General features: G+C 41.3%; 1 long non-coding RNA gene across 1 annotated transcript in view; it reads right to left on the bottom strand.

The window, feature by feature from the left end:
- The window catches only part of LOC138149618 (uncharacterized), a 127,053-nt gene extending 114,189 nt beyond the window's left edge, over positions 1-12,864 (bottom strand). Inside the window, exon 1 of the long non-coding RNA XR_011165368.1 lies at positions 12,760-12,864. This is a non-coding gene — a long non-coding RNA (uncharacterized lncRNA). The remainder of the gene's footprint in view (positions 1-12,759) is intronic.
- Between the last annotated feature and the right edge of the window lie 2,102 nt (positions 12,865-14,966).

Here is a 14,966-nt window from a genome sequence, read left to right as displayed (position 1 = left end):
GTATGGAGTTGGGACTGAGAGGGTTAGGATATTAACATACCAGTAATCACATTTTAAGCCATCATAGTTACATAGCTTCTAAATCACAGTCGGCCTTAAGGGAGGATTAGTAGACTGGTAGCTGAAAACAAGCTGTGGCTAAGAAGAGTTGCCTGGAATTCAAGGGATGAAGACTCCACGAGAGAAAAGAAGTATTGCTGTTAGGGAAATGGCAAGAGGGTACCTATGGGGTAAATGAATCAGCTTGATAGTTTGACTGAGGACACTCCTTTGGAATAATTCAGGCTACCATTAAAAACAACAACAAAAAACTAGGTACCAAGGCCAAGACCGGGGCGGGGTGGGGGGGTCCTACCTTCCCATTTCTTTTTGGTTTGCTTTTCCCCAATGCCAATATTCTATTGGTGTCAATCAGCATTGGTAGAAGGAGGTTTCCCAATGGGAGTTCCCTAAGCCAATGAACACATAGACCCCGTACCTATGCCTATTCTGCCATTAAAAAATATTTTCCTCATTATGACCCTGTGAGGTAGAAAAGTATTATCCCTATTGTGTAGAAGAGGCTCAGACAGGTTAGATGACTTGAATGGTATCATGTAGCTAGTTAGTAAGTACCAAAGCTGGTACTCAAACCCAATTCTTCTGACTCCAAATCTGGGACTCTTTCTACTGCGTCTGTGTTTTCCCTCATCTTCTACTCCTACCCCATCACTGTGCTTTAATTTAAGTTGAGCACAAAGGAATTCTCTTTGACTGACTAGAGATAAGGTTTATCCTTAGTCTTTGTCTCCTGTGCCCACATATAGCCTTTCTGTCCTTCCCTGATCCAGAACCCTAAAAGCCTTTTTCTAACCATGTCTACACTGTCCCAGTACCCAACATGAAGAACGGTTCCGACTTTTGTTCCAACTCAAGTCTCTCTTCCATTAAGGATTCTAGGCCTCTAGCTTTAATTGCTCAATCAGATCTATAATTTATCTAAATGAAATATTTGACGACTCTCTGATGACTTGATTGGCAGCAGAAGGAGGAATATGAATATGCTGTCACTAAGTTCCAAGGGATGCAGAGTTGAGCAGACCCTTACTAGGTCTTAAGTTTTTGGTCCAGTCCCTGGAGATGTGCCCAACCAACAAGGCATTAAGTGGTTGCAAGACTGAATTTGGTCAGTGCATATTTTGGGGGAAGGAACTGCGAATTTCAGGTGAGGGGGACTTCTCTTTCTAATAGACAATCTAGGATCAGCTAGGTGTCAAAACAGATAAAACTGCCGTTGGGGTCAGGAAGATCTGAATTCAAATATGGTTTCATACATTTTCTAGCTATTTGACAACCTGGTTGGGTAAACCATTTAATCTCTGTACATATCAGTTTCCTCATCTGTAAAAATGGGGATAATAATAGTACCTACATTCCAGGATTGTTGTGAGGGCAAAATGAGATATTTGTCAAGTGCTTTGTAAACCTTAAAACACTCGGTAAATGCTAGTTATTTTCATTATCATCATTATTATTAATCTCACCATACCCTTTCTTCATGACACTCCTCCTGTCTTGGTTTCTAGGAGAGTCTTAGAGAGCTCTGACAACTGTGACTCTCTGAAGATCTCTAGAGAAGGAAGTGGGATGCAAGGTAGTTATTTATTATTATTATTATTATTATTATTTCGCTTTTAGAAGGGCAATTGACTTGCCCAAAGTCACATGGCTAGTAAGCGTGTCAAGTATCTGAGGCCAGATTTGAACTCAGGTCCTCCTGACTCCAGGGCCGGTACTCTATTAACTGTGCCACCTAGCCGCCCCCAATAGTAGTTACTTCTTGATAGGGGAGACAAAAGCGAGTTTTTAGGATGAAAACAAGTAAGAGCCAGTAGAGAGGGAGAGATTGAAGATACATGATAAAGAAAAGGCTTAACCAATGAAGCCATATGACGGTAAAAGACTAGAGGGGATATAGATAAGGATGCAGGGAAAGGGATTAACTTTGATGAAGTGGAGTATCGCTTTTTCTTCTATGACCTGAGGGGTAAGAGAATGGGCATGGGCACAGGGAGGTTTGGAGGAATATAGGACGAAAATTAAGAGAATTCATGTCAGATAAGTCTTCTGAGTGAAGTGTTTGGGACTTGAGAGAAGTTTGAAAGTACAATTGGTGTAGCATTATGGTAAAATGAGAACAGAAGTCAGTAAGATATAGTGAAAAAGGAGCATTGGCTTTGGGGTCAGGAGACTATTACTTAATAGTAAGATGTAACAGGTAAGTCACTTCACCACTCTAAGACTCAGTTTCCTCATCTACAAAATTAGACCACATGATACTCAAGGTCCCTTCCAGCTCAAAATACTATGAAAGAGTCAGGAGAAAGGTATTTTTAAAGGTCCAACATTTTGCTGCAGTCTAATCCTCTCACTGGAGTCTGCAACCAAGGAGAGTCAAATTATACTTCCCAAGATATATAGTAATATTCAGTAAATATGAATGAATGTATAAAAAATGAAGGCAGGAAGGAAAGAAGGAAGGAAGCAAGGAATGAAAGAAGGAATGAATGAACAAATGAATGAATGAAAGAAAGAAAAAAGCAGTTACTATGTGCAAAACGTTATACTGAGCACTGGGGATACAAATACAAAAGCAAGATGGCCCCTGATCTCAAAGAGCTCAATTCTAATGGGGAAGACTCCATATGGAAGGTTTGGTACCAGAAAACTTGAGGTCAGGTCCTAATTTTGACACCTGTTAGCCTGTGACTATGAGCAAGTGGCTTCCCCTCAATTCTCTCTATCTATATCAAAAACAAAGAAAATCTTCAGCTCTGGCTCTCAGTGATTGGCCAACAATAGGTATCAGCCCAAGACTCACTTGGTCATTGTTTAGGTTCTGATGGGTCAGAGTGAATGTAAATAGCAATTATTTCTATTTTTGGTTAGAAACCCTGAGGATCCTCCCCTCCCAGACTGATTTTTTCCCCACTAAGTAAAAGAGGCCATTCTTTGCATCATTTCTTACCTAGCCTTAATCACTGAATAGGTGTTGCCTTAGACCAGGGGTGGAGCCCCTGCAGGCTCAAGGCCACATGTGGCCTTCCAGATCCTTGGGTGTGGCCTTGTGACTGAGTCCAAGTTTTACAGAACAAATTCTTTTATTAAGGGAATTTGTTGTGTGAAGTTTGGATTCAGTCAAAAGGCCACATTTAAGGATCTAGAGGACCACATACAGCCTTGAGGCTACAGGTTTCCCACCCCTGCCTTAGAAAAACTGAGATGTTAGCTTTAAAAGGCCAAGGTTTCCCACTGTATCTAGGGCCATCTCCACTTGTCCTGACCTTGCCAATGGATTCAAATGGCTCTGGAGGAGAAAGTAAGGCTGGTGATTTTGCACAGTCCTGCTTCACTTAAATCCAATTCACTTGCAGTCATGATGTTGTGCCGAAAGGAGTGAGACAAGAGACCCCCGAGAGTAAAATTTGGAAGTGGATTTTATTTTCCATGGGACTATTCGGGGTCAGGCCCAAATAGAACAGTGAGTCTGCCTAGACAATGTGTTGGCTTTTAAAGGGATACCATGTGACCAATGGTTAGGTATTCTGCAAGCAGAAAATTGCAGAGGCCAAGAACAGTGATTGGTCAGTACACACCTCAATACCCCTCCCACTCCCCCCACCCCTGTGGCCAAGTCTCCCTGACCTGGAAGCCCGCCTACCTCTGTGGGGGTAGGCTGACTGGGTAAAGGCAGAGATCAGTGGGAGGAGGGTGGAACTGACCTGGTAGTCTGCTCACTTCCCTGAGGGAGGGCTGAGGTTGGGGGATGGGAAAACCAGGTAGCCAGCTAAAATAACATCACCTTCTTATGTCATGGGTCCTCTTCAAGAATGAAAGACAAACAAGAACCATCCAAAACTAGCATGGGCTACTCTAGAGGGTTGATGGGGGCAGCTAGGTGGCTCCATAGTAGGTAGAGTGTTGGGCCTGGAGTTGGGAAGATTCACTTTCCTGAGTTCAAATCTGGCTTTAGACACTTACTAGATGTGTAGGTGACCCTGGGCAAATCACTTAAACCTATTTGCCTCAGTTTCCTCACTTGTAAAATGAGCTGGAGAAAGAAATGGCAAAGTATTCTAGGATCTTTGCCAAAAAAAAATCTGAAAATGCTCAAATGAAGGGGGTATGATAAATTTCCTTACACTGGAAGCATTTAAGTGGAGGCTAGATGATGATTGGGAATATTGTGGACAGTATTCATGATTTGTTAAACCAAGATGACCTCTAAGAATCAGTTTCCTTATCTGTAAAATGGTAACAATTACACTTGTACTAGCTATCTTACAAGGATAATGTGAAGGAAATACTTGATTATTAAAATGCTACAGGTATGAGCTCATAATGATAATAAGTATAGTAATATTAGAATAAGCAAGTCTTTTATTTTATTTTCTGGTACCAGTGCCATTATGAGGTTCTACCACACTTCAGTGATAACCTTATCCAGGTATCATCAGTGAACCCTAAGTGCCATTGATTCTCAGGAAGGATAGCAGGTTAATTTTGCCTTTCTCCATCATACCATCAATGTGTAGAAGAATCATCTAAGGGGCACAGCCTCTAGATTGCCTAGAAAACACCTGTTCTGATTCCAGCTCCTTGAAATGAGGCCATCTTTTGACAACCATCAGAACTGGGGTTAAGTGAGGGAAAGGGAAAGAAGCATCATGCTCTTAGACCTGAGCAGGAAAAAGCTGGCATGTTCTTTCTGGGATTTAGGATGACTGATTTTTAGAGTAGGTAGGACCCCGGGGGCAACTAGGTGGCACAGTGAATAGAGCAGCCCTGGAGTCAGGAGGAATTGAGTTCAAATCCGACCTCAGACACAACACAAAAACTAGCCGCGTGACTTTGGAGCAAGTCACTTAACCCCAATTGCCCTCCAAAAAGCAAACACACACACACACACACACACACACACACACACACACGCACACACGCACACACACACACACACACACACACACAACAGAGTAGGTAGGACATCTTATCCAACTCCCTCCTTTTGCAGAGGAGGAAACTGAGACCCGGACTGGGAAGTCACAAGTAGCCAACTACCTCATGCAGTTTCCTAGTTTATTAAATAAGGGAGTTGGATATGATGAGTCCTAAGATCTCATTCAGCTTTAAATTCTATAATCCTATGGTCCCATGAGTATCTGTGAGAGAACAATTAGGAAATTCATGGATTGTTTCAAGTTTAATGAACATTTACAAAGTGCTTGCTGCATTCAATGTGTTCCTTCCATTAAGCATCATAAGGAGAAATACACCTAGAAAAGAATGTTTGTGTTCCATATGAGAGAGATGGAGTCAACATTAACACTTATCTGTGATAATAATCCCAATCAAGGTAAAAGACCAAAGTTAAACATACAAACCATTTGACTTGGAAATAGAAGGTAAACAGAACATGATCATTTAAGATTATTTTTCCCTCCTTCTATAACCCCAAATCGGACCCCTCCGAATGAAATAAGTGCAAATTCTTTGAGCTCCTTTTCTTACAGAATGCATCACAGTTTCAGATTTTCTCTGAGTTCCCCAAATAGGAAACCCACCTCAGGGGAAGCTTACAGTACTAAGGTGATGGGTTAGCAAAATGTGAGGTCTGACAGGGAGATACAATGTCATCTTAGGCTTTCAAGAAAGTCTTTCAAAGAGCAACCCAGCAAGTGAAAGGAAGATTGTAGAATAAATTAGCCAGAGTAGCCTGACAGGGTCCTTTTTAGATCTCATTGTGAGTTTAAAATGAATTCTCTTCCAGGAAGGTTTACCTGTCCAGGTAACCACTGAATCTTCCCCTTGTTATTATCTCTGCCTGATGAAAAGGCATTGAGTTCCCATCCAACAGAGTGCCAAGGCTTTGAAGAAAAGACGGATCAGTGTTCAGATCAATCTGACCTTGAAACCCAAGAGTGGGTGCAGCCCTAGTCTCCTGGCTGGGTTTTTAAGAGCAGACTATTTTCAGAAAGTGAACTGGCTATTTCAGCCTCAGACCTGATGCAATTTTTTTCTCCTCCTCTGTATTTCCTTGCAGCCCTACTTAGACTCTCATAAACCTGCCTTTTATATATGTAGCATTGGCCTTCTTTCTGGCTCAGTACACATTTACCTTTTGTGTCTCATTTGTCCTTCTGGCATGTCTAAGTGAAAAAGGAGGACTGCTTATAGATAACTAGAAGCTTGTTAAGGGTAGGGACTGTTTACTTTTGTCTTTAAATCCCTGGAACCTAGTGTTGCTTGTGTGTTATAATAGACGCTTAGTGTGTTTCTTGATTGCCTAATTGATGAAAAAGCTGAGTCACAGAGAAGTGAACTCATTTGTCCAAAGTGATTTGGTGACAACAAATAGACTCAAAGGGCAGTCCTCTAATTCTTGTCCAGTTCCAACATTCTGTGTCTCTTTAATTCTTAGTTGTCGAAGCTAGAAAAATATCTAAACCTTTGCCTTTAGACAGCGAAGGAACTACAGAAATGTATTTAAAATAGTGGATTCTGGATGCAATGAAGAGATTCCTTGCTTTTATATTCACACAGGCTGACTTTAATAAAAAATGATAGCTCAGGCCATCTGCTCTTTAAAGATAAGCCTTTGGTTACACTTAAGAGTCAGAATCTGAAGCACCAATGGGTTTGGGTCATAGCAGGAGGTGAGAGTCCACCAAGGTCTTAGAAGAGGCTGATCTCAGGATTTGGTGCTTTCAATGGAACTCATGGGGACATTTTCACTCTGTGCTTTGGAGAACATCAGAATCAAGGCGGCTCCCAGGTTTTAGAGGAAGGGGTCAGGTTGTGCAGCAGCCTTTCATCTTTGTGTCTAGTCTCTCCTCATCTCCTGATGCAGATGCTGCTGTCACTCATCGTAGTTCAGGGACACTGTTACTGATGCCGATGGTGTCATTCTCTAGTTAAGGTGGAGGGGTGGGGGGGGGGGGGGAGAAAGAGACTCTTTTCCCCACGAATGATTTCTCCCAAGAGATTTCTTCTCTGGGGCTTGCCTGGAGCTGTTCCACAACTAAGCTGAGCTGTTACTGGTATGCCAGATTCTGAATTGACACACTTTTCTATTCAAACCCCAAAAGATTCAACCGAAGCTTTTTAACCAACTAAGGACATTTCCTGTGTAGCATCATCTGATTTCATTCCATTTGCGCCTAGTTCCCATCTTTGCTTGATTAATTGATTGATGGATTCTGTAATTCATAGAAGTGTTCTCATCTGATAAAAGTATTAGGTCTTAGAATGTCTTGTAAGTTACATTAATTGGGTTTAAGGGGTGTGGGGCATCTCTCTTTAAGAGTATAGAAAAAAAAAAGGAAAAAAACCTATAAAATAAATAAAACCAAATGCCACCAATAAAGTGGTCCCACAAAAGAACTTAAGTGACTATTATGTGGCAGGAAATGTGATAGGGCACTAGGGATTTAAAGATGAAAAAAAGAAACAAGAAGCTTACAATGGATCAGAGAAGACAACCTATACATATGCAAATATATGTACAAGGTAATTGGGAGGGCTGGAAACACTAGCAAGTTGAGAAATTGGGAAAATCTTTAGAAGAAGATGTTAATTGAATTGAATTTTGAAAGAAACTAAAGATTCTAAGGAATAGAAGTAAGGTTTCCAGGCATGAGTAAGAAGAGCCCATGAAAAACACAAAGATGTGAGATTATATCCAGAAGGCCAATTTGGCTGGACTATGGAGTGCATGAAGGGGAGGCTGGAAAGGTAGGCTGGAGTCAAACTGTAAAAAGGGCTTTAAATGCCAAACAAATAGGTTTGTATAAGATCTTTGAGGCCATAGGATTATAGCTAATCATAGCTAAAAAGGATCTTAGAAACCATTCATCCCCTGATTTTACAAAGAAGGAAACTGAGGCCCAGGGAGGAGAAGGGATTTACCCAAAGTGTGTAAGTGACAGAGCGAAGCCTTTAATTCAAATCTTCTGTAGAGGGCAATGCTCTTTCCCCTTCAAATAAAAGGAGAAGAACATAGCCAAAGAAAGACCCCATATAGTTGCTCTAGGTGGACCAGATCAAGACATGAAATTTCCACGCCTAGACCAACTCCTAGCAACCTGCTCAAGGACCAGATTCTTAGCATGGGTTGTCCACTTTCCTTTCAAAGCACTTACTCTGGGATGGAAACATTGCATTTGCAGTTCCATTAGCATCAAATTCAATAAATTATACAGTGTTTTCATCAGCTTGTCTATCAAAGAGCAGATAATTAGTTCTATGATTCTCCATACTTTAAAAAAACTGTCTAATGTGATCATAAAGTCACTATCGAACCCAAGTCCCACATCATGTTTTCATTATGGTGATTTCCAAGGAACCTATCAGGGCCATGGGCATCTAATTAAATAAGTTATTTATTCATTCTAGACGAGTGGTGACTGTTTTCTATGTCATCTGGACTTTTGATGCTTCATCAGCCTCATGGCTAAGAGAATGGACCTCATGGACTTAATAAGCTCCTTTGTCTTTTAGAGAATACATAGCATTGAAGAGCATGGCAGGCCCAGTTTGAGTTCCAGATTCCCTTCTCTTTTAGGAAATATTTGTTGAAATAGTTTAGTCAGAGGAAGAAGGAGGGACTACAGATTGAAATAAGCCTAGACATACAAAAGAAATTGTATGTGAGTGTGCATTCCTCTCCAACTTATATCTGATTGTCATATCCAAAGGAGCCTTGGATTTGCTGGCCCTAGATCGGTAAATTTGGGAAGGGCACTGTAGGGACCATTTTCCTATAAGGCACTATACTCCAGAGCTATAGTGACCCACTTTATCAGGCATACCACTCCAACCATTCTTTGTTTTCCTCCTGTCCCTCTGCCTCCATGACTTGTATTCTCCATGCTCTCCTTGATCCCTGTCCCTACCCCCTTTCCAGTTCTCACAACAATTGAATTAGTACTGCCACTGCTACTGGGAAGCATGTCATTCTATGACTCCATTTACCATCCTTATACCTTTCCAATTCAAAATACTCCATCCTGGATACCATTCCCATATGATATGTGTTGTTTCCTATTATTAAATTTCCTTGAAGTCAAGACTTGTACTTGATTTTGTTTTTGTTTCTTCAGGGGTTAGGATGGTGATTTTCATATAGCAAATACTTACTAAACACTTTTTATTCATTCATTCATTTCATTTCACTAGGTTCCTTTGTTTAAAGTATAAAACTGTGTAAGCCCTAGTATTCTGGAGTCATTGACTGTCAGACGGCAGTCTTGGCACAGTCTTGGCAGAGCTGAAGTTCCTGTTTGGACTTCACCTATAAGGAAGTCTGAGAATTGAAACAAAAAGGACCCAGTTACTTCGTCAGACTGGCCTGTGAAGCCCTGCATTATTCTTTTCTTTATTGTCCTCCCAGATGTCTACCTCCAAATCTCTCCAGCAAGAAAGAGGGAAGGGCCGCGGGGGGGGGGGGGGGGGGGGGGGGGGGGGGGGGGGGGGGGGGGGGGGGGGGGGGGGGGGGGGGGGGGGGGGGGGGGGGGGGAAGGGGGGGAGGGGAGGGGTGTTGAGGAAGTGTCAGATTCAGAGTCAATTTAATCTTGTAGAATGATGAGTTTTTGGAGATCATGAAGTCCAGGAAAGAAGCTGATCTCTTAAAGTCACTTCCAATTCTTAGATCTATAATGATGGAAAAGGAAACACCCATGAGAGGTCACATAAGGACCCTAGGGGACAGTGGAAAAAGGAAGCCAAGAAGTTAAAAAAATTCAATATAATTCCATTTTTAGCATGAACTCTACCAAGTTTGAAAGTCACTACCTCTCTGAATCTCAGTTTCCTCATTGTAAAACTATTCCCATTTTCCTCACAAGAGTTGTGAGGAAAGTCTGTCATAAATCTTAAAGAGCTCGGAAAATATGAATGATTGCTATTAATAATGTAGAAACTGGATCTTTCAAACAAGCATAGAAGGAAATATTTTAATCATCACTCTAGGCAGCCCTTTTTTGAATAATTTTATGAATTTTGCCTCAAACCCTTGGAAATTCCAGATTTTCCTGCTAAGCTACACAACAGACTATGTTTGCTTCCACAACCTCAACGGAATAGATTTTTTAATAATGTATTTGACAAGCTCTGGCAGAAAAGCCAACTGAACAATCAGTTGTTGCTATCTCCTTTCCCCAACACCAACACTACTCTCTATGCATGCATAATCTTCAAACTGTACCGTCAGAGCTGGTTAAAGTATCTCTTTAGTAGAAAGCGTTTTATGTGGCATCCATAGACATATGTCTGTATTATAGTGGAGATGCAATGGGATAGTTATAGAAAGATGGTACATAAATACCTTAATAAAATGCCTATAGGAAAGTCCCATATCTCTAACAAGGCTGTGTACTAGACTTTCACACAGAGAAAGTCCCACAGTGGTTTGGTGGAGATAGAGAATATTTGCTCTTTGGTGAGTTAAGTATATGAGTAGGGACTATGTATTCATGTGGAGATTATTTGCTTTTGTTGTCCTCCGTGCCTTGAGTGCCTTCCATGTCATATGCTCCCAATCTATGTCTGATGAAAACTCTCCCTTTCTTCTAGGACTACCTCAGGTGCCACCTCCTCCATTAAAGCCCTCCCTGACCTTCCTCCCACCTCTACTCCACTCCACCTTCCAAGAAAAAGTGCTTTTTCCTGATTTATATCAACTGATGATGATTAGTGAGTCTAATGTGTGTGAGGAGTATTCCCATTGGCCCCTCCGATGTAAAAAAGTACTTCCAATGTGTTCAGGTCTAGAGTAAGTTTCAGGATGAAGAACTAGGCTATGGTATACATAGTCAGGAGCATAGCCTGGGGGGAAAGACTCTTGAGGGCAGGACCTGTATGTATCTATGTATGCCCATGGTCAAGTTTAGTGCCTTCCATATGTTAGGCACTTAATAAATGTCTGTTGAAGAAATGGAGGTGTAATTTACAAAGTAATTCAAATAATCCCTTTCTTTCCCCCCTCAAAATATTCCATTTGTACCATGTTGAGATTGAAGGCACATGGTGGTATTATCTATATAGCCTGATCTCAGCAAAATATTTTTTTTACCTTTTTTAGAGGGCAATTGGGGTTAAGCGACTTGCCCAAGGTCACACTGCTAGTTTTTGTGTTGTGTCTGAGGCCGGATTTGAACTCAGGTCCTCTTGACTCCAGGGTTGATGCTCTATTCACTGCACCACCTAGCTGCCCCAAATGTAGGGTGGTGTTTCCCATTTTTTTTTTTGCTTTTTGGAGGGCAATTGGGGTTAAGTGACTTGCCCAAGGTCACCTGGCTAGTTTTTGTGTTAAGTGTCTGAGGCTGGATTTGAACTCTGGTCCTCCTGACTCCAGGGCTGGTGCTTTATTCACTGTGCCACCTAGCTGCCCCTTCAGCAAAATTTTTTGAAGAGGGATCTTCACTAGTGACTGCTTGTATTGAAAATTTTGCCTTTCATCTGTTTTGTTTTGTTTTTTAAGGGCTTTCGTTGAAACAAATATGTTTGACTGTCTCATGATGTTAAGTCATGGATCGATCCCTCCTACCCTTTTGTATATATGGGTCTCATTTTCAACCCCATGATAGGACATAAAATCCCAAACAAACTGGTATGGTTGAAATATTTGACATGTGATAGTGATAAATTCTTGAGTCAAGGCCTTGCTCCAACCATCTCTAACTGATTACAAGATCATGTGATGTACTCATGTGTCAGAATAACTAAAAGCAAATACTATGGTCATAATACTCAGGCACCCTCCAGTGCCACTGATTGTCATCCATTCTCATTTGGTTATTCTGTAGGACTCCTGTCCCTGTCTTCCCACAGAGGTAACCCAGAGGGTTCATCCAACATACTGGGGACTTCCTTGATTTCTCTTGATACCACAATGATCTCAACAGAACAAACTTAGGCTGAATTATTACAAATGAAGCATCAAGATCAAAGGGAATCATAGTCCTACCATTGTATTAGACTTACTATGTGGTGCACTGCTCTGGATGCCACATTTTAAGAGGTTTATTGATAAACTGAAACACATTCAGAGGGGGCTATCAAAATGGTGGGAAATCTGGAAAGTCTTGTCACATAGGAAATTATTGATGGAACAGTAAATAGCCTGGAAAAAGGAACTCTTTAAAAAGACATAATGGTTGTTATAGAAGGGGAAATAGATTTGCTCTATGGAGCTCTAGAAGAAAGAAGGTTATACATTTAAAAGGCATAGCAAGTTGTACATAATAGATTTTCAATCACCTTTTTTATTACACTATGTTGTGAAATGATTGTTTTATTCAATAAATAAAAAATAAAATAATTTGAGGTCTTAGGTCATGGATTTACATCTGAAACAATTATTGGGTCATAGATATAGAGCTAGAAGGAAACCCAGAGGCCATCTAGTCTAACACTTTCACTCTATAGACCAGGGTACTGAGACCCAGAACAGTCAATATATCAACCCTGATCATACAAGTTACAAATGGGAGAACCAGGGTTTAAATCCATGTTTCCTGACTCTAGGTCCAACACTGTTTCATTCAGTTTCTTGACACTGGAAGTTTTCAAGCAGAACAGATTTCAGAATGAACTGGGAAAGTGGATTAGGATCATAGATTTAAAACTGGAAATGATCTCAGTAATATGATTCTTAAATCTAAACCCCACCCATCCATTGTAGAGGTAAAGAAACTGGTAAGTGTTGGGGGTGGGGAGACTTACCCAGAAAGGTGAAATACATTCCCCTAGGTGACTCAGCAGGAAAGCCATGATCTTCTGATTTCATGTCCAGCACTCATTCCTCTCTGGCACACTGATGATGTGAAGGGTGGGTCTCTTCTAACTTTAATGGTCTGTGAGTCTGTGATTACTTCCTCATGTGCCTCTGGGACTATATGATTTTTCTAGCCTCTAAAGGTAGTCTAACTCTCACAATAAGAGTTTAACTAACTCCTCATTCCACCATTCTTGGGACTGAAGGCTGTCTGGTTCAGAAGGAGCAGAAGAGTAACACATCACCACCACCCTTAGCATCCCGGAGCTCAGAAAAAGCAGCAATAATCACCTGCAGCAAACCATCTGCTCCTGCATGACCTTGTACCTAGCATCAGGGGGTCCCCTTATAATGAAGAAAGCTTCCAAAACAAAGAGAACTGCTTTTTGTTCTTTAAGAAGAATGGGATTCCAGGTGGGTTTTGATGGAATCATTTAGTCAAGAAAAGAAAGGCCAGGACTTTGTTTCTGGTGGCCCATGGCCATACTCTCAGAAACAAAGGTGGAGCCTATGCTGGAGCCAGCTCCAACCCTCCAAAGTGTTGAAGTATTAAATTTTCAGCATCAACATTTCCATGTGAGAAATCAATAAATGCTACAATTACATCTTGATCTTTTGTTTTGTTGATTATTTAGACTGAAAATAGTGATGGAGAAAACATTTAAAAGTGCAGATTAAATTTTAAAGTATGTGTTCATACTTTTGTTGAACTTTTTTTTTCCACGAGAGACATTTGTTAAATATTTACCAGCACACCTGTAGGCAAGGGCTAGAGGTAGGACCCAGAAATTGTCTTGGGGCACTTATCAATGCAAACAATAGTATGGATTCTATCTGGGCCCTGTTTTGCCCCTGAAATGTCATAACAAAGTTTCGGTACTATTGGTCGTTTGGGGTTTGGTTTGGTTTTTTCCAAAATGTTCCTCTGAGGCCATAGCTGACTTTCCCTTCTGGGACTTCAAGATGCTGCTATTAAGTTCCCCTAATAATGCATGCCTCTACCCCACAAAAACTTGGGTTCACCAGCACATAGGCCTCGATTACATTCCCACTAGGTGTAGGGGAATGTAAGCCCAAATAGGGGCTCAAATGTGGTACAGAGGAAACAGCATAAAATTTGGAGTCATGGGTCCTGGGTGTGAATGCTGGCTCTTATCAATTGGTCATGTGACATTTGGCGACTCCCTTCAAAATTGGGCCTCAGTTCCTTCACCTGAAAAATTAAGGGGATGGGTTAGAAGATCCTTAAGGTCCTAATCATATCTCAATCCCAGGATCATAGGGTACAAACTCATTTTAGGGTCTCTGGATATAAAATTCTCCATACCCTAGTCTGGTGTCCTTGAAGCTGGCCATCTCTGCTAAACACCTCCCCAGGGGAATGTGGTTAAGCTCCAGAAAAACACATACACACACAATCTTTAATAGGATTTACAGAATTTAAGGGCTTCTCAGCTTTCACTGCTGTGCTGTGGAATCTGAAAGGTTCTGCCAGAGCCCACTAAATCACTTGCCTGGAAGAGATGGCAAGCAAGGAACCATCAGAAAGGGCCTTCTCATTTACTGCCATTATAAGCGACAGGGAACCATCCCTGCTGGGATCAGACACATAGGACATAGCTCCCCTGCAAGTTTAAGGGAAAAAAAGGAAGAGGAGGATATGGACAGCTGTTAGAACTTTTCTAAGTCACCTTCTCCCCTGAGCTTACAAGGTGTAACAGCAGTCCAGCATTTTTAAGTGGTATGTCATTGGAATGAACTTGGGCCTTCTAGGAATTCAAGGTCTCATTCATTTGACCATGAGCTGGTTCCCATACCTGGTGCATTTGGGGATATACATTCCCATTTCCCCTCTGTAGTTAAAGGAATATTTCTCTCACTTCTCTTGTAGGGAGAAAAGGCCTCATAGAGGTAATTCACTTTTTAAAATTATCTATTAAGAAGATGGAGATGGGTTGGTGCAAGGGGAGGAGGCAGTATTTTGTGGTAGCAAACAGGTGCCCATTTTCTGAAATATACCCCAACCCCAGTCTCCTTGCAAGGATAACGGGCTCCTTCTCCACAAGGAATCATTATGAAGGGTCTGTCAGCTTTTTCATTAAAAACCCCATTTTCAGAGGTTTATAACTTGGCCATAAAATTTGGCTTTAGGCAG

This window comes from Petaurus breviceps, unplaced genomic scaffold (assembly GCF_028583685.1).
Source record: "Petaurus breviceps papuanus isolate PSGF00001 unplaced genomic scaffold, PetGlider_PUasm1.0 90847, whole genome shotgun sequence".
Classification (NCBI taxonomy): Eukaryota; Metazoa; Chordata; class Mammalia; order Diprotodontia; family Petauridae; genus Petaurus; species Petaurus breviceps.
The sequence above is the reverse complement of the archived record's forward strand: the minus strand, read 5'-3'. Positions and strand labels throughout refer to the sequence as shown.